We start from the raw sequence: 24,886 nt of genomic DNA, 5'->3' as shown, positions 1-24,886 counted from the left end.
TGAGCTATATGCAGTTTAACAGGAGTATCTTCCTGTTCAGCATTCTGTTTTTCTTCCAATGGAACTGCATAGCAATTTCAGATGAATGAATAGTCAGACAAATTCAAAAATGCACGTCATTTACCCCAGGTGCAGCAAATATTCCTTGGGAGCTGCTATTGTGCAAAATTATATTCCTGCTGAATACAAGTAAAGAACTACATATGATGAAAATGATTGTGGAGAATGTTGTGTGAGCTCAGCAGGTTTGATTTTAATTGAAATAGTTAATGTTCTCTGCACTTAAAATAAATAATTCAAAATACTTCTGACCGCTCAAACTCTCCAAAGTGATTAGACACTAAGAAAAGTATCAAAGGGAAATTAATGCATTGTTGTCTCCTTACTGCAAGCTTTTAAATTAGCACAGTTTATTGTGTAATTTAAACATTTAGCTTTGCTTAAATAATATAAATAACTGTACAGTTTTAGTTATTTGGAATCTTAAAATGCAGTTGTCGAATACCAGGTACCTCAATGCATGTCATACATAAATGACAATTACTTTGTTATTTCCAAAAAGAAATGATACAAATGTGGATAAAATGCTAAATAAAGCCACATAAATTGCTAAAAAAGTGAATACAGTGGATCTGTGGGCAAATTCTCTAAATCTTTTACATATGTACTCAATTTCATTGCTCATTACTGAAAGTCGGAGCAAAGGATTAATATGAAGACTGGCTGACCTGCTGGCCTAAGATTACATCACCTCGAGTCAGAATTTTGTGCTCATTATTGAAGTGACAAAGGCTACAAATTCCAGTAATGTATTATGAGTACGTAATGTGGGGGGAGGATGTACAGGTTGCACTGTACATGGACACCCCCTTCTGGCTATTTAAGAAGTAGAAACTCTGAAATACTTTGAACATCTTGAATATAGTCTGCATCCCCTATACTACATTCTTACTTTTCTCTAGAGCACTCAACTGAATTATAACTGGATTTGTCGATATGCAACGAAAATGACTTTCAAAGGGCACATTTGTAGTTGCTAGTACTGGTGAGCTTTGTACAAGAAAGGAGAACTGTTGTCATCCAGCAGTTTTCTCCTGAGCATCTCAGCACAGCTAAGATAAAATCAGGTTGTTTTGCAAGCACGCCATTACCCTCTTCCAGAGGTAGAGTACAACTGCAGGAACAAAGTAGTTCTGTGCTGCTGAAAAATACTTGCAAGGCTTTAGAAATAGAATCATAGGATTGTTTCAGGAAGAGATCTTTAATAGTCATTTAGCCCAACTCCCCTGCACTGAACAGGGACACAACCTGATCAGGTTGTTCAGAGCCCCGTCTAGCCTGACCTTGCATGTCTCCAGGGACAGGGTATCCATTGCCTCTCTGGACAAGCAGTTGCAACGCTTTACTACCTTTAATGTAAAGGACTTTTTGCTTGTATCCAATCTATATCTTTCCTCCTTTAGTTTTATACCATTTCCCCTTGTTCTATTACAACAGACCCTGCTGAAGAATCTGTTCCCTTCTTTCCTGTAGCTCCCCTTTAGATACTGAAATGCTGCTATCAGTCACCTCAGAGCCAGGTTGAACAACCTCAGTTCTTTCAAGCTGTCCTCATAGGATAGGTGTTCCATCCCTTGGATCATTTCTCTGGCCCTCCTCTGGGCAAGCTCCAACAGATTCATGTCTCTTCTGTACTGAGGACTCCTCATCTGGATGCAGTACTGCAGGTGAAGCCTCACTGTCGTAGAGCAGAGAGGCAGGATCACCTCCCTTGCCCTGCTAGCCACATTTCTTTTGATGTAGCCCAGGATTGGCTTTACTGGGCTATGAGGGCACATTGCTTGCTCATGTACACCTTGCCTCCCACCAGTATGCCAAGGTCCTTTTCAGAGGGGCTCAGACCATAAGAATCATATGACACTGTGGCTAAGATGGGTATAGCAGAAATGCTAAGTGATCAGGTGTTTGCAATGCACCTAAATGACTGGAAGGAGTGGAGCCAGGATCCACCCTTTTTCAGACCGCATTTAAAGGTTGGCAGTGGCAGTGAGGGTATCCTGTTAGAGGTTTCAACCTACCTGTAGTTTTCTGTGGGTAAGCAGCTTTTTTCCTTTGTTTCTGTGGTTGATGAATTTGGGCTTATCTTCAACTTGCTACAGTGTAGGATTTTGCCACTCTGTCATTATTGCTGTGCTTTCCATTACATTATGGTGTTAGAACAGGATAGATTTTACTCAGAATAAAATGCAAAAATGGTATTCAAGCCAAACTGTGCTTAAAGTGTCCAACTTGCAATGGAAAGGATTCTTTTTATTGTTCTAGTAATGTTCCTGAAATGCAGAACTGGGCAGAGAATGTTGAAGCTGGAACTCAAATGTTCCAGCCATTAGACAATCTTGTGTCCTGGGGCAATGAAAACCTTATTTACAGACATTTCATTGTAGCTATTTTTTATTTTTTTTTCCCCCTTGACTTTTCATCATCACAATTTCAGTGGAACAGGCGATAAGACAGAAGTGCCTTGATGTATGTTAATGATTTTATTTCAGAGACAGGGAAAGATTAAATGGCTGGATGGAACTTTGTAGGTATATATATATGATAGTACATATATGCAATCTTATCTGATGAAAATGGATAATGATATGACAATGAAGTAGGTAAATGGGACAAATAAAATGAGACATGCTAATTAAATCTGAAGAAAAAAATCCTGATCCTGTTGAAGTTGATGGGGGTGAACTCCCTTTGGGAGCAAGTAAGGGCAGGATTTCTACCAAAATGCCAGTGCTGAAATGTAATAGGATCACGGACTGAGAAATCTTTTGCAGTAACGTACTCTTGCATGGAAAAAAATAAAATAAAATTGTTGAAGCATATTTCAAAATCAAAACCCTGAAAGGAAGTATCTCCAAACTTAACAAAAATACAGATCAAAAATTAAATGTGGTAATTCAGGATCAACATTATGTATGTATATTTTAGTATCTTCTTTCCAAACTTCTTAAGTTACTAGAAATTTTGTATTGGGAAATCTTTCCAAAGGGCATGACAGTTAACTATGATGACCAAATAGTTTCGGATAATCTTGTTTAGGTGAGCGTAGAAGATTGCAGTGTTGGGAGAGGGAAGAAATTGTTCAAAACAGTAAAGCAGGCAGGAATGTGAGTGCCAAAACGCAGCTGCAGTGATAGCAGCCTTCCTGCTGGAACAACTACAAAGTGAATTCCTGTGTCATTTGGTTAATTTTATTTTTGTTTTGTTTATTTTTAAAAACTGCTAAAAAGAAAATCCCTTATCTCTCCTTTGTGGATGCATAATTCTTCGTAACTCTTGTTACATTCTGATAGTTTAGAGCAAAACCAAAAAGAACCAGGCAACTTCAAAAAGTGTGTTCAGTTTTTTGATGTTGGAAACTGAAATTAATTGGTTTTTGAAATGTTCTCAGTATTTGCAGATTTTGTTTGTGAAAAGTTAATATTGCTAGAGAGTTTTGCATCTTCAGCTCTACTTTCCCTCAAAAAACAGGCAGTTAATGATAATATGTTATGTGACATTTCACATTCTGTTTGAAAAGACATCTTTTATTTAACAGTGTTCTGACAGTGTTTTAAAGATAATTTACCTAAAGTCATTGTCATTTATTCACACCATTAAAATACCATGCAGGCTTCATGAACGGGGATGCTAAGATGATCTTGAAAGTTCAAAAAGGCACTTTTTGCAAGAGAACTGTAATATGGTTGCACTTGGGGAGCATTTCTCCCTCTTATGCCTTGTGTTTATGCAGCTTTTATGACCTTGAGGAAAGATCTCAAGCTGATCCATAGCTGAAGAATAATTTTCCTCATTGTAAGTATGGCACATAAGACTGACTACTGTGATTTACTGAATTGACTGAAAATGTCTCTTGCTTCTTCATGTTACAGATCAAAGCTGGGCAGCAGGAAGAGCTTTCCTTCTGTGTAAATGTTCTAGTTTTCATCTGGAGGTATCAGAGCTTCCTGGGAGATGCCAGACTGAAATGGTTTGGATGTGAAAAGCGTTATTTGGTTATTATCCAGACAGTAGCAAGCCATTATCTAAATTGTTCTTTTCTGGGGATACAATGAATGCTGAAATCTTAGCAATTTCCTTCCCAAACCTACTGAAGTGGACTAAGTTTTGGACTAAATACTGTTGTGAGCAGATTGGAGACCCAGATAAAAGGAATTAAGAAGAGAAGTTGCTCTGGCTCTTCATCTCTGTAATGTGCTTAATTGAAATGTTGAAGTCTGTGGCTCCAGACTGGTTGCTTGTTTCCCAGACATAGTCATTCTTAAGTCCCCTTTTAACTTGTTCTCCTCAGCAGGATCTCTTCTGCTCACTAATTGCCAGCAGTGAAAATCTATGGATGCAAACTGATGAGGAAGAAAAGATTTTCTAACAGAAATAAACAAATTCTACACATTGTGGGGTGGAAGGGAGATGAAGCCTTTCTTATTTGTGTGTGTTTATTATAATAAGTGATCTGCTAATTCTATTGGCAGTAATCTGACATCACAAGAAATGTTTCTGCAGATTCCTATAATCCCAGTTCTCCTCTCTGGGGTTCTTTAAACAGGCAAAGGACGGACAACTGGAAATCAGCATGGCTGCTAGAACTCCTGGGTTCATGTTAAACAGTATGCATTTTCACTTTTTTTTCCAGCTATGACTCACTCCATTGCTTGAGTAGAATGGTGCCCACTGATGTGGATTGGTAAGGACAAGTTCTATGGCTTCAAGTGAGTATGTTTCTTTTATCCCAGATTGTGTTAAACATTTGTAATATGTAGTGATAAATATTTAAGTGATTGTACATTTGAAGTCATCTGCAGGGAGAATTTCTAACACTGTTTGGGTTTTCTTTTTTGTTTTGTTGCTGTTGTTTTGGTTTTGTTTTTTAAAATTAGAATCATTACTAGCTAGTATCTATATTAACAGAAATCGTAGGCGAAAATGGTATTTTTTTCTAAATGAAGACAGCATCTGACTGTGCTCAGCTGGCATACTTACACTGAAACACAGCATTAGACCCAAGTACTATGTTTTGCAGATAACTGTAAAATTACAGAGGTAAACTGATATCAAAAGATAGTAAGACAGCTTTTACAGAATCAAATTTTGGTTACTTCCAATATCTTGTTATATGTTACGTGCATATTAATCAATATCTCTGTGGTGCTGCACTCTTAAAGCAAGACCATAATCCGCAGTTATTGAGGAGATTTGTAGCATCACAGGTTTTAAACCAGGATCCTTCTTTAAAATTGTAAGACATGATTGCTGGATGAAAGTTCAGGAGAACATGGAGTAAAAGCAGATATTTGCTGTTCTACTGCATGTAACATTCATGAGAAGATTATCAATCACTGGGTCAGGTTTCGTTGTATTTCTAAAATGGATTCAAGAAAGAACTGCAGGAGTGATTTGAAGTTAAAAATATCTGCTTTTCAGCAAGAAAGTAAAGGAAAACTGAAATGTCTGTTTCTAGTAATGATTCAAGAGACTCAAATCGTTTTTTCAGTTAGTATACCATCTTGCAAGAAATCCTAGGAAAAAACTTGGGTCTAGTTCAGATCAAAAACAACTTGTTTGCAATATAGGCTGTACTTACTTACTGAGGCAACCTTTATTGGGGATATTAGAATTGAGATCTGTGAAATCAGCTTTGAAAGATGTCTTAGCTGAACCAGAACTGCTAGATTCTTTGCAATTGCATTATATAATTTTCTAACAATCATAGCTTTCTGTGTTTTACTCAGCTAAGTTGAGAAACTCTTACTGTACGTTGTTCTTGTTCTACTGTCAAATTATTTTCTGTCTATTTTTCTGTGACAGGATGATCACTTTCTCTTCCACAGGCTGAACAAGCTAAGATGCATTAAATGTTGCATTACAATTAGAATGAGACCTTTTTAGATTCTTTTTGTTTTTCCACACTCACTTTGAACTGTTTGTGTTTGAAAACAAGACAGAAATACTGTATTTCTAATACAAGTCTTGCTAGCACTGCATGTGCATTCTTCAGCTTTAAATTCCCCTCTTTGTATTACCAAAGATTGCAGTAGACCTTTAGCAGTGGCAAGCTTATCCTGCACTGCTTGTAGCTGATGACTCCATAAATCCTATTTTCTCAGAATGATTCTTTTGTCATAGCTTGAATGTTTTGCTTACATATATATTTCACATAATGTTTCTGTTTTCTAAGCCTATTTATTGGCAATTAGTTCATTGTTTAGTGGCTTTCTTCCTCGTTTGTTATTCTTTAAAACTTTTGTAGGTGTGGCAGTAATTGCTTGTAATTATATTGCATTCTGTGTTGCTAATGAAAATACAGAAGAGAATTGTCCGAAAGGGATTCTTAGAAGGAACTGTTATTGGTTCTCTATCATAATTTCTATTTGGTTCAACTTCAAATCAACGTAGGTTGCACTGAAAGTAATGCCTCCCACTGATTCCCATGAGAACTACAACAGATACAAAGATTACAACAGTATTTGAAAGAGTGCACTCTTAGCTACAAAACACTAATTTTCAACATAGTCGCTGCCATTAGCTAGGCACTTTTTTTGCCAACTGTGAGCAAAAGATAGATAAAAAGAAAAATCTGTATGAATGTCTGGAATGTGGCTTGTCTGTGTCACTGTTGCCCTTCCTGAAATGATTCACCATCTCATTGTGCTCATATCTACAGTTTGGTCTCAGTGTTCAGCAAGTGTCAATGGGTGCCACTTTTTCTATATGGAGGAATTCAGCGACGTATCTTCACTTCACACATTGTTCTATATCAGAACAATTTTTTCAGACTGCCCTGCTACTACCATCTGTCATATGGCAACAAAATATAATGGGGTACTGGTGGAAAGGTTCAGCCTCAACTGCTATGCTGTACTGACAGTAGAGCTGCATCTGACCTCAGGGACCAACATTATAAAACAGGAGGCATCACTTTCAGAGCAGCCCTTGCATTTTATTGCATGATGTTTAAATTCAATTTACAAGCTTTCTATAGATAAGTTAAATTATCTGGATTGTGGAAATTAACAGTGATTGTTTCAGCAATGCTGTTAGTATGCTGTTGAAAGCAAGAAATCAAAGTACTAGTTACCCAGAGAAGTTTTAATCACAGAGATCTGCATTAAAAGCCTTTATTTTTATGATGGTGACTCCTTATGGAGTCTCATAGGTATTTCCATTTCTTCTTTTCACATCCAGCAGGACAGTCACTTAGTGGTTTCATGGACACTTTTTGGGTATTGAATGGGATGGATGTTATTCTGACTCACTTCAGGATTGTACTGGTAAGTGAACATCTAAAATGTTTTCCTCATTAGGACAATTCCCTGAAAAGAAGCAGCAAAGTCTTGTGATAGCTTGGCTTACATCTGAGAAGTAGCAATGTTAAAGAACACTTATCAGACAATCATCAAGTCCTATCATCTCTCAGTAGTTTAGAAAGAAGTAGAAAACAAGGAGGTACAAATATTAAAGAGCCTCCAGAAGCTCCCAGAACCTTTTATATAGGTATAACTCCTTTCCTAGATTCTCCTACTATGACTGAGACTGTTAGTTTGTCAGCTCAATCAAAATGCTGCCAGAAAACTCCAACTATCTCAAATAAGAAAAGGAGTTACTGGTAATTTCTTCAAGATCTCAATTACAAATTAAAATGAAACACATGTACCATCATCAAAACCTACTAGATTTTTTTTTTTTTAATTCAGGTAAATTATAATTCTTGTTTATATATATTTTGAAAGTGAAGACAAGGGGAAGTCGCAGTAAAAGGTGAGAAGCATTCTTGCTGTATGGTGAGAAATGAACCAGAAATAACACTCAAGTAGGGGAGTTATTTATAGAAAGTAGAATCTGAAGAGAAATGCCAAGAGATGTCAAAACTGATTGAAACATGTAGCCTTGACAGCTCTGAAATTTGCAGGCTGACTGCCTACTAAAACTTGTGCATGACGCTTTGTGTTCTTCAGCCACTAGGTTTGGCTAGCAGTTTGGTGTAAGTGGGTGAAAGAAAACAAGAAACTATGAAACATAGTAGCTCTTCTTCTCTCCCCCAGTCTAGCATAATATATGCTACTTACCACTCTGATACAGTTGAAATACTAACACTGAAACACCATTCTTTTCATTAACTGCAAAATGAAAGCTTAAAATACATTTTTAAAGGATTAATTTAGACAATTTCCCTATGCAAAGTTGATTCTTGATCATGATGCTGAATAATGATTATATCCTTATCATTTTAACAATTCTTCAACAAACAAAAATATACAGAGGAAAAGGCACTGGGTGGGATGATCTATTCTCCTGTCAGAGTACAAGTACTGTGTCTTTGGAGTGAAATCTTTTTGAAGTTACACTACTATAAAAAATGTATAATAAAAATAATGAAATATATTATTTTCTCCATTATAGGCATAGATTAGTTGTAGTTCTGTAACATGCCACATAATATGAAGGTAGCTGAAGCATGTAGCATAAGCCTTGGAAAACTACAGGAATATAAATATTATTTTACTGTTTTATTATGTTTTGGGATTGGTTTTTTTTTTTTTTTTTTTTTTTTTTAAATCTACTTTTTGTTCTCCTTTCACAAAAAGGCAGACGGAGTTGTACAATAGTTAACTGACCTATTTAAAGTTGTGTGGTGTCTTCAGTACACCTGAAACTAGATCTCTTAGTCTCACCCATATGTCTGCATGGAGACCAGTAAAATGACTTTCCTTTTTTACAAAAAGAAAAATACATAGGCTTCACACAATTACATCTTATGTAGAAATGTATAAAGGGTTTGTCAGATGTAACACTGTATGGATTCTCTCTTATTCAGGACCCATTATAACCAAATCATTGTAGAGCCTTACACAAAAGCAAGATACATGCCTTGCTCTTGTTTTCCTTTAAACTTCAGAGGAAAACTATCTTAAATAAAAATAAAAATAGCAATTATGATTCTTCTACTAGTTTAATTTGCATTGAAAGCTCATGTGGAGATACAGTAAAATAAGTGCAGAAATATGTTAGGAAGGATTCATCTGTTCTCATTACTAGACATTTCAAACTGGTATTTTCAAGCAATATCAGTTTTCTATTCATAACCACTTCTTAGAATGAAAAAGTATATTGTTATAATAAAGGTAAATTTAGAAGTAATACATCACAATTGCAAAAGAGAATTTTCTACTGATGTGCTCTAAACTGGAGATGAATTAAATACTTCAGTATTTCAGTAATCATCAGAAAACCTTTTCAGTTTCAAGATTTAGATATGTAATCAATTTTATCTTTAATTATGTTTCATGGCATAACCTTCTGCTGACAGACTACTCAAGGCTTATGCCAACCAGAATAATAGGTTGCACATTATTGATTTAACTATCAGTTCTAGGAACTGAACTTATGGTTTTATTAGACTGTTTTTAACAGTTACTTTTGGATAACCTAATTCTACACATCTAAACAAATATAGATCACATTCTCTTGAGATGTGCAATTGTTATACCTTCCTTGTAACCACCTACAATAATCAATTAAAATTACAGAGCATTCAGAATGTTCAGATGCATTATGTTGGATTCATTAAAGATCGAAAAATGTCAGTTAAGAAAGAGTGTATACAAGAGAGGTTTATACAAAATCATTTTATCAGAGAAGTGATCTCTGAAAGCTGTAAAATTGCTCTCCATGGAGTTTCTTACCACAGAATATGTAAATTTCATTGCCCCATGCTAGTTTTAATGTATGCCCAGGAATTAAGGATGCTGGTTAGGAACTCAGGATGAATCTAAAATGTGTAATGTTGTCTATATTATCACAATCATATAAAAAATGTTCTGTTCATGGCACTCAGATTCCAGCTAAAACTTCCAATTTTTAGCATGCATGTTGGATGAGAATTTTTCTACTTGTTCTTGAGTAGTGTCTCTGTATGGATGTCTCTTTGGGTAGGCTTAGTGTCCTGAAAGCTAATGTAAGGTTCTCAGCTGGGATGCAGCTTGCTCTTTCCAGTTGGTATCGCTTGGGAAAGCTCAGAAAATTTCCCATAGGGACACTTCAGAGATTGAAAACTAGCTACTACTTCTGGATTTCCCCCAGTGTATCTTTGTTGACTTGTGTGAACATCCTTAAAGAGCACCTTCTGATAATACAAAAATCTCTGAAACTTTCTAAATAGATTCACATCCAGAACTAAAATGCTTTTAGATCCCTAATCCTCAGATCCCCACCTATTTTGATTATTTTAATTGTGTAGATTTTGCTTTTGATTTAATTTATAAGGAAAAAAAAAATCAAATTGTTAATTAACAGACTAAGAGAGAATCTTAGAGATGATTGCTAGAACCAGTTCTAGTAAGAAAAATTCTGAGGTTTAAGAATAATTATGAAGATTATGGATAATTATTTATGAAGTGCATTATGCTGTATCCTAAAGAAGAGAGTACAATTTGTTTTGTTTGATAGTGCTTTCTTTCTCTTCTAGTAGCATGTTAAAGATTTTTTAAATATGTATGTGTGTGTGTGTGTGTGTGTGTATATATATATATATATATATATACATTTATTTTTTTTTCTGGGAAGATTAAAAGGTTTTGACCTTTAAGGTCATTAAAAATTTTTTCTGGGAAGATTAAAAGGATTTGTTTGCTTTTTTTTAAAATTATTTTTACATGATTTTTGTTATGATTTTAAGGTTTTCAGAAGCTCAAACTTCCGGTAAAATGTTTGAAATGGTTGAAACTGCCTTAGTTAATATTTACAGGTCCTTTTCTTTATATTCTAAGTATGTACTCTATCAAGTAGAAATATGAAAATTTTCTTGAGATGATGTGTTCCTGCATTTTCTATCATCCCTCTGCTTTTAAATTTTCTCAGCTGTTTGCTGTCTGAACAAGCATTCAGATTCTTACGTTGTGGGCTTGTGATCCTTTCTTCTTTGTGTGTACATTTACATCCTTTTCTATTTGCTGTGTGCCCACAATGTCTTTCTCTTTTACACAGAATGTCATTAAAATGTAAGGGATTATACTTAACAAATAAATTTTACTCCACTGAAGTGAAGAGAGGACTGCTGAGTAATATGAACTGAAGTTGTTTCCAGTGAAAGCTTGAAACATTAGTCTGCAATACCAGACCAGTTAGAATGCTAAAGCCAAAGGTATGTGAGTTGTTCTGAAAGTAATGCATCCTATTTATTTCCTTAGGAACTACAAAAGACAAGAAGAGCAAAATAACACTATTTGGCAGAGCAAATTCTCAGCTACAAAACACTTTTTCAACATACATTTTCATCAGCAGTGAATAAGAGCCTGCATGCTATGCTCATTAAAAAAATATCTGCTCTGGAAGAGGTGACCCACTGATACTGTTATCACTGCTAAAATGTGTCACTCACCTTCTCACTGTGCTCGCATCACTATTTGGTCTCCAGCAATGTTCAACAGTTGTCGATGAATATCAGTTGGTGCCATTTTTTCTGCATGGAGCACGCCTGCACTTCATCTGCATTTTCATGTCAGGCACTGTTCTTTCAGACTGCCTCTTTTCTGCCATCTTTGCCATTTTCCATACAGCAACAAATGTAATGCAAGATTGTCTGGAAGATTCAACCTTTAGCGCTATACTACCAGCATCTTCCTCTGTTGTGGACCAGCATAATATAACAGGAGGCATTACTTTTGGAGCAGGCTTTGTAATTTTGGTAGTCATTCAGATATGTGAAAGGTCAAATATGTACCTGTATTTACAAGCCAAACCATATAGACACGTTGTTGATTCTTTCAGGCACCAGTATCTTCGTGTACAAGAAACCAAGAATTCACAGCAATGGCATCACAATTTTAAAAAGTCATCTTCTGTGAACACAGTTTTTTCTACTTCTTGTTTAGCTCACACATCTTTCTCATTTGAAAGTTACGGGGATTTCTGACAGGTGAGAAAAAGGATGAATATATATTCTTTTCATTTCCGTGTTTCCTATGTTTAATTTTCTTTATCATCTTTCTTAATAGAGTTGAATAATAAATGGAATTCCCACCTCCTAACTTTGTAGTACAAACTGGTGAATCATTATATATCTTTCAGTGTTACCTTTAGGGAAACTGGGAACTACCTTCAAAAACCTCCAATTATAGGTAAGTAATTTGATTTCTCTTCCCCATAAATCATTCTTTTTTAGAATATAAAATTAAAGAGATTTCTTGACGTTTACCTACCTTTACCTAGAAATAAAACAAAACTGGAAGACACTTCTTTTATATTTGTTGCTCTGAAACTTTTCATGCCTTTTCAAAATTAGGTGCCTACAGGCTTTACTTTAGTTTAAATAAAAAATAATAAAAATTAAGATAAAGAAAATATAAGGCTTTGCTGCGAAGCACTCTGGGACTGGATTTCCTTCTTTTTGCAAACTCTGGGATGCTAATAAAATGTCAAGTAGCTGATATGTCTCATCTTCTATATATAAAGCTCTTGACAATAGGAATATTCTCATTCAGTAGTATGTAGGCTTTATATGAACAGTGTTTTCCATAAAAATCAGAAAAATCTGAGCTTATTTGACTTTGGGAACGCAATAAGAGTCATGAAAATCTTTCTGTTACCTTCCAGCTTAGCATTGCACCTTCTTGCTGAAGTCAGTCTCACTGAAGTTATTGACAAAATTCCATTGACTATTTGCAATGTTTTATTTGTTCATACTTATTGCTGTTTCTATTTTACGATAGTATTAACATAGGAAACAGGCTTACAATAGTAAAATCACAGCAGATATTTTCTTGCTTTTCTACATTGCTAGTTTCAAAATAATGACAAATACGTGCTTATTGTATTTCTTCTTGATATCGTTCAAATCCAGAGATCATCATACGTAGGCACTTAACGATACCAATTCTAAAGATTATATTCAATCCACTGTACTATGTCCCATTCCTTACTAATAGCTTAAAGTTCCTTAGAGCTTCTTAGAGTGGATTCTTAGATGTGTTAACTGTATATACATATATTCTGAACTAACATTTAATTATCAAATCTAACGTACACATACAATATATACAATTATTATTCAATTGTATTTCATCGTAGTCAAGTACAGACAGCTTTTCTGGTATTCGTTTCTCCCTTGTAAAAAAAAAAAAAAAAAAGTGTTTTGAGAATATCTTTCCATATACTATTACAAATTCTGTGAGTAGGTGAATTTTCATAGCTTTTTTTTTGCTAAAAATGAATCTAAACAGAATAAAAATGAAATCTGATCTGAGAGCGCCAGTGTAGGTTGTTGTCCACATGTTGACAACCAACAGAATAGCAAACATCTGTGAAATATATTGGCGGCAGTAATATCTAGTTATTTTGCTTCTTGCTAGTCAGTTGCATTATCTCTTACTATTGTAAAAATGTTTTGATAACTAGAGAATTGAAAAGTCATACTAATATATACTCCTTTCTTTTTCTCTATCTGATAGGTTTAATACACACTAAAGAATGCACAGCTATTTTAGGCCTGCTCAACAAAATCTGACTTAAAAATCTGATTTAAAAAAAAAAAAATGCAGAACAACAACTCAATGATAGACATGCAGTGACTTATAGGATTAATTGTTATAAAGAAAACTAAGAGGGTTGAAAGATCAAATGACAAGACTAGTGAAAGCAAAAATAAGGTAGTTAAGTAGAGGTGCTCTTAGTATAATGATTGTCTGTGTGCTAGTACATAAGGCATCGAGTGGGTGTAAATGGGAAATGGTTATTCATAGTTAACTATTTCTGTTTTGCCACATTTTCTTAGAGTATACTACTTAATTAATTTTACATAATTTATAGTAATTGATACCCATCTAATGCTTCTTCAAGGACATTTGGATAATTATCTTATATTTACAGGATTTTATCAGTAAATGTGTATTTTATCATTCACAGCAGAGCTTTCCAGAACATCGTCTGTTATGTCTAATTTCTAAATTTGAGTTCTGTGGGTCCTAAGCACAATTTGTTGAGAAATAAATATCTGAATTTCTTCACATTATAAGTACCGTTTATCAAGAGTTACACTGATGTTAGAAGTCTGTCACTAGAAATCTAAAGCACAAGTTTTTTTTTCTGCTTGAGAGACTTGGAAGGTAAGTATTTTTGTGCTACTTTTTATTAAGAGATCTATAAGAGTAATCATAGAGTGGTTTGGGTTGGAAGAGACCTTTAAGATCATCTAACTCCAATCCCCCTGTTACAGGCAGGGATGCCTCCCTCTAGACCAGATTCCTCAGAGCAACATCCAGCCTTGCCTTGACTGGGTGGGGGGGGCATCCATAACCAATCTGGGCAACCTGTTCCAGTGTCTCACTACCGTCACAGTAAAGAATTTCTTCCTAATATCTCATTTAAAGCCATTTCCCCTCATCCTGTTGCTGCCTGCCCTCTTAAAAAGTCCCTCTCCAGCTTTCTTGTAGGCCCACTTTGGGTTCTGGAAACTACTAGGAACCTTCTCTTTTACAGCTCAAGGGCCCCAACTCTCTCAGCCTATCCACATAAGGGAGGAGTTCCACAGCCCTCTAATCATCTTCATGGCCTCGTCTGGACCCGCTCCAACACCTTGGTATCCTACATTTGTTGAGGGCCCCAGAACTGGATGCAGAGCTCCAGATGGAGTCACACGAGAGCAGAGTTGAGGGACAGAACCAATTCCGTTGACCTGCTGGTCATGCTTCTCTTGATGCTACGCAAGATGTGGTTGGTCTTCCAGGCTGCAAATGCACATTTCCTGTTCATGTTGGGTGTTTAATCAACCGGCAACATCAAGTCTTCCTCAGAGCTGCTTTCAAGCCATTCTCTATCTAGCCTGTATTCATGGTTGGCATTGCCCTGACCCAGGTGCAGGTCCTTGCACATGGCCTTGTTGAACTTCATGAGGTTGGTAATATTGAAATTGAGTAAATGAGAACAAAATAGATCTGCAAAATCGTGATGATGATAATTAAATGTTCTGTCTGGTGTCAGGTAGAGTGTCAAATTGGTGCATGCCTGGTTTCTTCTGTCTTTTATAGGTACTCGTTAAGTCAAATGTCAAATGCACTACAGTAAACCTGTTTCAGTTTATAACTTCAGCAAAGCATGTGCATAGTACTGTGTTTATTGTTTTATGAAATATACCTTATCTGTTTGTCCTGAAGTCTAGAATAAGATTCACCATAAGAGAATGTTGCATTAAAGAAGATTGTTAACTGGCTATTCATAATCTTCAGAGAATTATATTGGATGAACTCATTATTTAGAGTTGAAAGACATTGAAAACTATAAAAACTGACCAGTTTCTAAACACACACAGTTACCTGTGGTGCACCTACAGTTAACTAATAGCAGTGCATCTTTTGCTCACAGCAAGAGGGCGTTGTAGTTGGGATTTTCTACAAAGCTTCAATGACCTCTGGCAACGTTAATGAAATCTGGCAACTTTTTGAAATCTGAAAGCTTATGCCATTCAGGGAAGTTGCAGTAATCCTTAGACCTTTATTGCAACAGTTCCTGATGTCTCTTAGTCTCTTAGTTCCTGAATGGTTTGGATATGGTTGGTATTTGAATGACATATTTTAGAGGAGTCAATCTTTTCATTTTTTGAAGTTTATTGTGCTTTTATGTTACTATCCACTTCCTAATCACTATTGAGTTGATTCTGAAAATTCCGCACTTTTCAGTTACGGGAAATCTAGCAAATCTTTCTTTCTTCTATTAAATAAAAAAAGTTGTAGGTACAGCATTATATGATTAATACCATGTGTGATGTTTAGCTTTTGTAAGTCTTTCAAAACTGGGGGATTTTTAGGGAAAGAAAACTTCTCCCTCTTTTTATTTGAACTAAATATATCCTATTATGCCTACTAAGAGATTATGACAGCCCATTTAAAGGCTGGATTTCTGTAATTTTCCTCAGAATCTCTGATTAGTCCTTTGGTACACACATAGCATTGTGCTACTGCAGTTATGATGTAGCACAACACTGTGGAGGGACAGCAGTAGCACGGGTCCTGCAAAGTGGGGCAGAAGGTGTTTCTCCTTTATTTCTATTGTGTAAACATTTTAGCTCATTGCAGACCTCTCTGTGTTTTCCTGACTAAGAGTTCTTTGGATTTCAAATGAACCTCTGACCAAACAAAAGAAGGTCCTAATTACTTAGAGCTCATTTTCTCTCTGATAGAGTTTAATGGGTATGAAGTGTTACTATTGATTTCCATGGGAACAGGAAAGGGCTTATGTTATCCAACCCACACTGAAAATCCTCTGACAGTTACAGGAAGGAGAAAGAAACAAGTTAACTCTTGTTAAATAGCAGGATGAAAATTGTGTATTAGGACAATCGTGCCTCAGGGTGCATGTATAAGTGTAATAGTACTGAAACTGCCTCTTTTCAAAATATACGCATCCGTGACAGTTTGCTATTGAAAAAGCCAGCGATTCACGTATGTAAAAAATAGAAGCTGAGCAAAAATGTCAAGGTGCGACAGAGGGCAAACTTAAATTACTTCTAATAAGAAAAGAAATTGTTAGTTTTCAAAAGGATAATTGCTGGGTCTCTTCCTAGAAATATATTTATATCATTAAAATATCACTTATGTATTAGAAATAATTATAACTTTAGGTGAAATAATTTTTCATAGTTGGAAGTAGTTAGAGAAGCCTCCCATTCTGTACATTTCTTGTGCACAGGAACAGCTCACAGCACGGAAAGGGGGACTAAGCGGTCAGTTTTTGTGCTGGAAGATCCCTGTAGGGTTCCACAGGGATGTATTCATCAGTGAAGTGAGAAAGAGAACGAGTGGTGAAGTTATACGGTTTGGTAGGTTATTCACCATAACAAAGACAAGGGTAATGGCCAAAAAGATACAAAAAAAAAAAAAAAACATTTCAGGGATTAGTGGTAAACTAGCAGATTAAATTCCACATCAATATACACAGTGTAATGAACGCGGGAAGACAAATCATTGTAACTTAGCACATATAGTAATATATATGTATGGAATTAACTGATACAGTGAGAAGCTTGTTACTGAGTACTGTTAGAATTCTACAATATTTAGCTTCTATTTCTTCTGTATTCAAACCCCAAATATTTTATTAAAAGAAAAAAAAAAAAGAGAGAAGGAAGTGGAGAGCATTGTTAGCCATTATATATGCATATGTATGCATCTGCCACAGTTTGAATGCTGTGTACAGATCCTTTCCACCTTAAAGCAGCACATTAAAATGTAACAGTGTAGATATGGCATAACAAAACTTGGTAAGATGCAAAGAAAAGCAATGAGGATAAAGAGAAGTTGAGACACTTTTTGTGCTTGTATTCAGGGAAATTCAACTATGTAAAATGGGATGAAGAGGTGGGAATAAAGTATATAAACAATAAGGTACCTGCGCTCCTATGCTTGTGGGGGTATCTGTAACTGACTGGTCAAAATCATGCTTGTTTTTAAACCATACTAAACTGGCTTGATTTTCAGTTGACACCAGTATCTCTATGCTTACCAAATATATGTACTTGCATACTATGCCGCTGAAACAAAGGTTCTGTTCGAGAAGGACAATAACCCTTTTATTTGCACAAACATCATCCTTAAATACCCTTGTATAACTTCTACTGGTATTACTGGATGTCTTATAAATTCTATTGAGTGATAAGCAAGTGGCACTGACTGAATAACAGAGAAAATTTTCATAAATCTGTAAGTTTGAGCTCATTAAAGCTCTTGCATATTGGTAAGACAATTATATATATATTTATTAGATTTACTACCTCTTCTGTTAAGCAGTTAACAAACTAACTATGCCACTGTCACATCCATTTGCTTCCCAGTTGATTTGTTTCTCACTTTTTCAGACTGTTCTGCCCTTTTTAATCCAGAATGAGTTGAAGATGAAACAAGACAAAGTTACAAACAAGCTTTTTAAGGTATTTTTTCTTTTTTTTCTTTTTCTCAGTGGATTACTCATACCGCCAGTTACTTGGGTTCTTTTTGAAAAATCTGTTTTAAGACAGAGTGGAATGTCTGCAAACCACTGAAATAGATGGGTTTACTATTGCTAGTACTCTTTACCTTCAGCTGAAGAAACTGTATGCTTAACTATGAAGGCTTAAGATTTATCTTCAGGGTGGGTTGAAGTGGTGCTGGTTCAGAAATAAACAGTATTGCTCTGGTTTTAATTTAGCTTGGTTTGGAGAATCTCTGATGTAGGTATGATATAGCATGACCACATTTGCCATAAGTGACAATTATGTGGATGTGCTTAGCTTGTTCTGGCAGTGATTGCTTTAAAAAAAATCTCCATCAATCTTTTTTTTCAAGTTCATGCCAGTATTTTATTTTGCTGTAATGAAGATTTTGCTCAATGTGTTTGTTGTACTTGTATCTTACTCAGTTACCAGTACATCGTGATTTTTCTTTGACAAAATGTTCTTTTTGAATGGCATAATTTTTAAAGCGGCACCATGCCTTGTATTTACTGCTAGTCTTAGGTAATAAGATGGCTGCTACTGGTGGTGTTATATTTGTGGATAGAAGTGAATGGTTAACCTTAGGTGAAGGGGCCAAAATTTTTGTTCTATGTCAACTAAGAACCAGGTCTGAGGGAGTTCAATATTATCTGATCTTTTCCATAAATGATAGGAGTATTTAAATGTATAATGTCTTCCACAGTCTTATTTAATCAATTTGAGGGAAAAATAATAACAGCATTAAATCAATTTCTGTGTAGAAAATTGCCTAAGGACTTAGACCCCAAGTGGTTTGAATTTCAGTATAGAACTAGAAATAGCTTATTTTCACCTCTAACAGCATTTTTTCCCTCAGCTTCCCAACTCTGCCTCTGCATGTTGTATAACTTCTAATGCAGATACCCTGAATATGAAAAAGAGCTCTTTTGGGCATTTTGAATTCAATTTGTATGAATATTGTTTTGATATTATCTGTTCACACAGTTTTCCAGCTTTGTATTAGTAAGCCACTCATTAATAGAACAAGTGAGGAAATGGTTATTTATTCATATTACATCTATTAATATCACTTCTATTCAGCTACATTGCCCACTTAATCAAACATTTATTAGCATGAAGCCTTGCAAAGAATAAGATATAAATAGGCTGAGTTTTAGGGGGAAGGGATAACTTTTTGCATTTAGCTGCTTACATATATGCTTAGAAAACCCCAAATTTAAGAGTGTGTGAACAGTAAAGATCATAGAATGGCTTGAGTTAGAAGGGACCCCAAGGATCTTAGAGTTCCAACCCCTCTGCCACTGCAGGGCCTCCAACCTCCAGAACTGGTATTAGACCAGGGTGCCCAGGGTCCCATCCAACCTGGTCTCAAACCTCTCCAGACAGCCTGTTCCAGGGTCTCACCACTCCCTTTGTAAAGGACTTCCCCGTGACATTCAATCTAAACCTTCCATCCTTGAGCTTAAAACCATTCCCTTTGTCCTATCTCTGTCTATCCACGTAAAAAGTTGATTTCCCTCCTTTTTATAATCCTAGCTCCTTTAGGACCCTGGGATGCATATCATCCAGCCCAATAGACTTGTATACATTCAGTCTCATGAGGTGATCTCAGACTGTATCTGCCCTTACAGCTGGGGGGGAAGGGAAGAGTTCCCACCTAGAGGCTCAGAGATGCAAGCTTCAGGGACATAAGAGATAAGTGAATCCTGGTTGCCAGGGAAGATGAGGCAAAAAACTCATTTACTACCTCAGCTTTATCCATATCTATTGTAACCGGTTCTCCTTTCTCACTTACCAAAGGAGGTATGTTCTTTTTGTCCTGCCTCTTCTGGCCAACTTACCTAAAAACAAGAAGGTATTCTTGTATATAACATCCCTCACAAAGTTCAGTTCCACCTGTGTCTTGGCTTTCCTATTTCTCTCTCTGCAAGTCCTTTGCAGCATCCCTGTTTTGTCCCCAGGTGACATGCCCTTGTTTCCACAGCTGGTACAATCTCTTCCCTCAGTCTGGCCAGCAGGTCTTAGCCAAGCCATGCCATCTTCTTCCTTCTCTGCTTACTTTCTTATTCTGAGAGCTTTTGCATTCTCAGAAAGGCATCCTTAAAGTGTAGCCAGTTTCTTCCACTCCTTTGTCTCTAAGAAGTTTCCCAGGAGATCTCATCCAACAATTCCTTGAACAGCCTGAAGTTTGCTCTTCCAGAGTTCAGGGTCCCGACTCTACTCTTTGCCAGACCCACGCACCTTGAGATCACTAATGCTTCATTCACTGTGTATTAATAAGCCCTGGTGACTTTTATCTGACTTTTTTTGTTTGGTTGGTTGCTTATTTGTTTTGTTTTTAAAGAAAAATGTCAAATAATTTGAAGGAAGCCTGCTACTTAAATGGTGTTGAATTTAATAGGAGATTCTGCAACAACTTAAGATCTGCTCAGGAACACTAGGAATGTTTTCCTCTTCTAATAAGAATCTTAACCAGCTACATTAGGTGTTCTAGTACACCTGGTTAAGTTGTAGTTTCTCAGTGGTTTTGGGTTTCCTTGCATAAACGTAAAACGTCCAGATAGTGATAATTTAATCTACTTTATTCATATAAATATGCTATACCATCACATTAGGAAACTTCACTTTGTTTATTCTGTTTTTATACCCCTTCAGCTCAGAGTTGCTTCTCCATCTTTATATTTCATCATTTGTATTTTTAATCCTACTTAGTTTCAAATAATTGGCGAGTGAAGTGTAAATTAAAAAACTGTTTTAAACACTCTTGAGCACATACAATTTCCCATTGATTTTTTTGTGAAGTTTCTGCATACTCAAACCAGCTGTTTCTAATTCAGCATAATATTTAGCAATACAAGATTTATGAAATATTACAAGTTAATTCTGTGCTACTTACTAGAGGTATCCTGGATTTCCTTTCCTTTCTTCAGAAACAGTCTCAGTGCTCTTCTGCCTTTACAGAAAGATTAAAAAAAAAAAAAAAAAAAAAAAAACCTCAGTTGTTCAAATGCAGCAACAACCATTCAAGATCAAGGATGTAGATAAAATACCGTACAACAGTCCTATGGGCATGTGATCAGTTGCAACTACTACAGTTTGGATAGATTCCAAAGATTGTATAGAACTTTCAAATAAATAGCCACCCTTAAACAGCAAAACTGATATATAAATAGACAGGAATAACCTCTGTATGGTGCCAGGACTTGAGCTACCCGAGCATCGTAGAAGAAGTCAAAAGGTACCATATTATTTTTGATTGCAAAATGTCTCCCTTTTAAAAATAACTTACCAAATGAAATCGGTGTGACATTCAAAGCATAAGGGCCAAATAAATTCATGGGATTTGCAGATATGAAGAACCGCAGTGCATTACTTTCAAATCTTGCTTGAGAAAACAAGGAGTCATTTCAGAACATCAGAAAAGGTATTGATGCGTTCAGAGGAATGCCTATGCTTTCCAGGAAGACGGGAGAGAAGTGAAGGTCGCTGCTTATGCAAGGTGAGGTCTCTCAGAGACAATACCAATATTTTATTATGAGTGGAAAACACTCTGATTTGACAAAGGTCATGCAGAGCAGCTTTTTTTTTCTAGAAAAAAAGATTTTATTTATTATGATACATCACAGGATTTAAATCTTTTCAACCTTGTTCTGAAGATAATTCTTAGGCAGTTTTTTCTGTTGTGATTCACAAATTTGCAGAAAATTCTGTAAGAAAGAAATGTTCTTGTCTCTTTCTTTTCCACAGAAATATCATCTTCATTGAAAAACAAACGTGGAATGTATTAAAGATGTTTGTGTTTTTTTTCTCAAAAATGATAAGACTAAAATAAACACTTCACTCCAACGGTGTTCTGTCATTAATAATAACCCTCTCCCCTCTCCCCTCTCCCCTCTCCCCTCTCCCCTCTCCCCTCTCCCCTCTCCCCTCTCCCCTCTCCCCTCTCCCCTCTCCCCTCTCCCCTCTCCCCTCTCCCCTCTCCCCTCTCCCCTCTCCCCTCTCCCCTCTCCCCTCTCCCCTCTCCCCTCTCCCCTCTCCCCTCTCCCCTCTCCCCTCTCCCCTCTCCCCTCTCCCCTCTCCCCTCTCCCCTCTCCCCTCTCCCCTCTCCCCTCTCCCCTCTCCCCTCTCCCCTCTCCCCTCTCCCCTCTCCCCTCTCCCCTCTCCCCTCTCCCCTCTCCCCTCTCCCCTCTCCCCTCTCCCCTCTCCCCTCTCCCCTCTCCCCTCTCCCCTCTCCCCTCTCCCCTCTCCCCTCTCCCCTCTCCCCTCTCCCCTCTCCCCTCTCCCCTCTCCCCTCTCCCCTCTCCCCTCTCCCCTCTCCCCTCTCCCCTCTCCCCTCTCCCCTCTCCCCTCTCCCCTCTCCCCTCTCCCCTCTCCCCTCTCCCCTCTCCCCTCTCCCCTCTCCCCTCTCCCCTCTCCCCTCTCCCCTCTCCCCTCTCCCCTCTCCCCTCTCCCCTCTCCCCTCTCCCCTCTCCCCTCTCCCCTCTCCCCTCTCCCCTCTCCCCTCTCCCCTCTCCCCTCTCCCCTCTCCCCTCTCCCCTCTCCCCTCTCCCCTCTCCCCTCTCCCCTCTCCCCTCTCCCCTCTCCCCTCTCCCCTCTCCCCTCTCCCCTCTCCCCTCTCCCCTCTCCCCTCTCCCCTCTCCCCTCTCCCCTCTCCCCTCTCCCCTCTCCCCTCTCCCCTCTCCCCTCTCCCCTCTCCCCTCTCCCCTCTCCCCTCTCCCCTCTCCCCTCTCCCCTCTCCCCTCTCCCCTCTCCCCTCTCCCCTCTCCCCTCTCCCCTCTCCCCTCTCCCCTCTCCCCTCTCCCCTCTCCCCTCTCCCCTCTCCCCTCTCCCCTCTCCCCTCTCCCCTCTCCCCTCTCCCCTCTCCCCTCTCCCCTCTCCCCTCTCCCCTCTCCCCTCTCCCCTCTCCCCTCTCCCCTCTCCCCTCTCCCCTCTCCCCTCTCCCCTCTCCCCTCTCCCCTCTCCCCTCTCCCCTCTCCCCTCTCCCCTCTCCCCTCTCCCCTCTCCCCTCTCCCCTCTCCCCTCTCCCCTCTCCCCTCTCCCCTCTCCCCTCTCCCCTCTCCCCTCTCCCCTCTCCCCTCTCCCCTCTCCCCTCTCCCCTCTCCCCTCTCCCCTCTCCCCTCTCCCCTCTCCCCTCTCCCCTCTCCCCTCTCCCCTCTCCCCTCTCCCCTCTCCCCTCTCCCCTCTCCCCTCTCCCCTCTCCCCTCTCCCCTCTCCCCTCTCCCCTCTCCCCTCTCCCCTCTCCCCTCTCCCCTCTCCCCTCTCCCCTCTCCCCTCTCCCCTCTCCCCTCTCCCCTCTCCCCTCTCCCCTCTCCCCTCTCCCCTCTCCCCTCTCCCCTCTCCCCTCTCCCCTCTCCCCTCTCCCCTCTCCCCTCTCCCCTCTCCCCTCTCCCCTCTCCCCTCTCCCCTCTCCCCTCTCCCCTCTCCCCTCTCCCCTCTCCCCTCTCCCCTCTCCCCTCTCCCCTCTCCCCTCTCCCCTCTCCCCTCTCCCCTCTCCCCTCTCCCCTCTCCCCTCTCCCCTCTCCCCTCTCCCCTCTCCCCTCTCCCCTCTCCCCTCTCCCCTCTCCCCTCTCCCCTCTCCCCTCTCCCCTCTCCCCTCTCCCCTCTCCCCTCTCCCCTCTCCCCTCTCCCCTCTCCCCTCTCCCCTCTCCCCTCTCCCCTCTCCCCTCTCCCCTCTCCCCTCTCCCCTCTCCCCTCTCCCCTCTCCCCTCTCCCCTCTCCCCTCTCCCCTCTCCCCTCTCCCCTCTCCCCTCTCCCCTCTCCCCTCTCCCCTCTCCCCTCTCCCCTCTCCCCTCTCCCCTCTCCCCTCTCCCCTCTCCCCTCTCCCCTCTCCCCTCTCCCCTCTCCCCTCTCCCCTCTCCCCTCTCCCCTCTCCCCTCTCCCCTCTCCCCTCTCCCCTCTCCCCTCTCCCCTCTCCCCTCTCCCCTCTCCCCTCTCCCCTCTCCCCTCTCCCCTCTCCCCTCTCCCCTCTCCCCTCTCCCCTCTCCCCTCTCCCCTCTCCCCTCTCCCCTCTCCCCTCTCCCCTCTCCCCTCTCCCCTCTCCCCTCTCCCCTCTCCCCTCTCCCCTCTCCCCTCTCCCCTCTCCCCTCTCCCCTCTCCCCTCTCCCCTCTCCCCTCTCCCCTCTCCCCTCTCCCCTCTCCCCTCTCCCCTCTCCCCTCTCCCCTCTCCCCTCTCCCCTCTCCCCTCTCCCCTCTCCCCTCTCCCCTCTCCCCTCTCCCCTCTCCCCTCTCCCCTCTCCCCTCTCCCCTCTCCCCTCTCCCCTCTCCCCTCTCCCCTCTCCCCTCTCCCCTCTCCCCTCTCCCCTCTCCCCTCTCCCCTCTCCCCTCTCCCCTCTCCCCTCTCCCCTCTCCCCTCTCCCCTCTCCCCTCTCCCCTCTCCCCTCTCCCCTCTCCCCTCTCCCCTCTCCCCTCTCCCCTCTCCCCTCTCCCCTCTCCCCTCTCCCCTCTCCCCTCTCCCCTCTCCCCTCTCCCCTCTCCCCTCTCCCCTCTCCCCTCTCCCCTCTCCCCTCTCCCCTCTCCCCTCTCCCCTCTCCCCTCTCCCCTCTCCCCTCTCCCCTCTCCCCTCTCCCCTCTCCCCTCTCCCCTCTCCCCTCTCCCCTCTCCCCTCTCCCCTCTCCCCTCTCCCCTCTCCCCTCTCCCCTCTCCCCTCTCCCCTCTCCCCTCTCCCCTCTCCCCTCTCCCCTCTCCCCTCTCCCCTCTCCCCTCTCCCCTCTCCCCTCTCCCCTCTCCCCTCTCCCCTCTCCCCTCTCCCCTCTCCCCTCTCCCCTCTCCCCTCTCCCCTCTCCCCTCTCCCCTCTCCCCTCTCCCCTCTCCCCTCTCCCCTCTCCCCTCTCCCCTCTCCCCTCTCCCCTCTCCCCTCTCCCCTCTCCCCTCTCCCCT

At 40.1% G+C, this 24,886-nt stretch overlaps 1 long non-coding RNA gene across 6 annotated transcripts; it reads left to right on the top strand.

Moving 5' to 3' along the window:
- The first annotated feature begins 2,024 nt into the window (after positions 1-2,024).
- Positions 2,025-16,587, top strand: LOC116226161 (uncharacterized). Of its 6 annotated transcripts, none has more exons than XR_016466350.1 (7): positions 2,025-2,094; positions 4,691-4,766; positions 7,243-7,325; positions 11,038-11,194; positions 11,821-11,968; positions 12,121-12,170; positions 14,527-16,587. It is a non-coding gene; the product is annotated as an uncharacterized LOC116226161 (long non-coding RNA). The 6 variants fall into 6 exon arrangements; XR_016466351.1 differs by having other exon boundaries at positions 7,240-7,325; XR_016466353.1 differs by lacking the exon at positions 2,025-2,094 and adding an exon at positions 3,941-3,991.
- The last annotated feature ends 8,299 nt before the right edge of the window (positions 16,588-24,886 follow it).

Source organism: Phasianus colchicus, chromosome 4, assembly GCF_987193195.1.
Source record: "Phasianus colchicus chromosome 4, bPhaCol1.hap1.1, whole genome shotgun sequence".
Lineage (NCBI taxonomy): Eukaryota > Metazoa > Chordata > Aves > Galliformes > Phasianidae > Phasianus > Phasianus colchicus.
The sequence above is the reverse complement of the archived record's forward strand: the minus strand, read 5'-3'. Positions and strand labels throughout refer to the sequence as shown.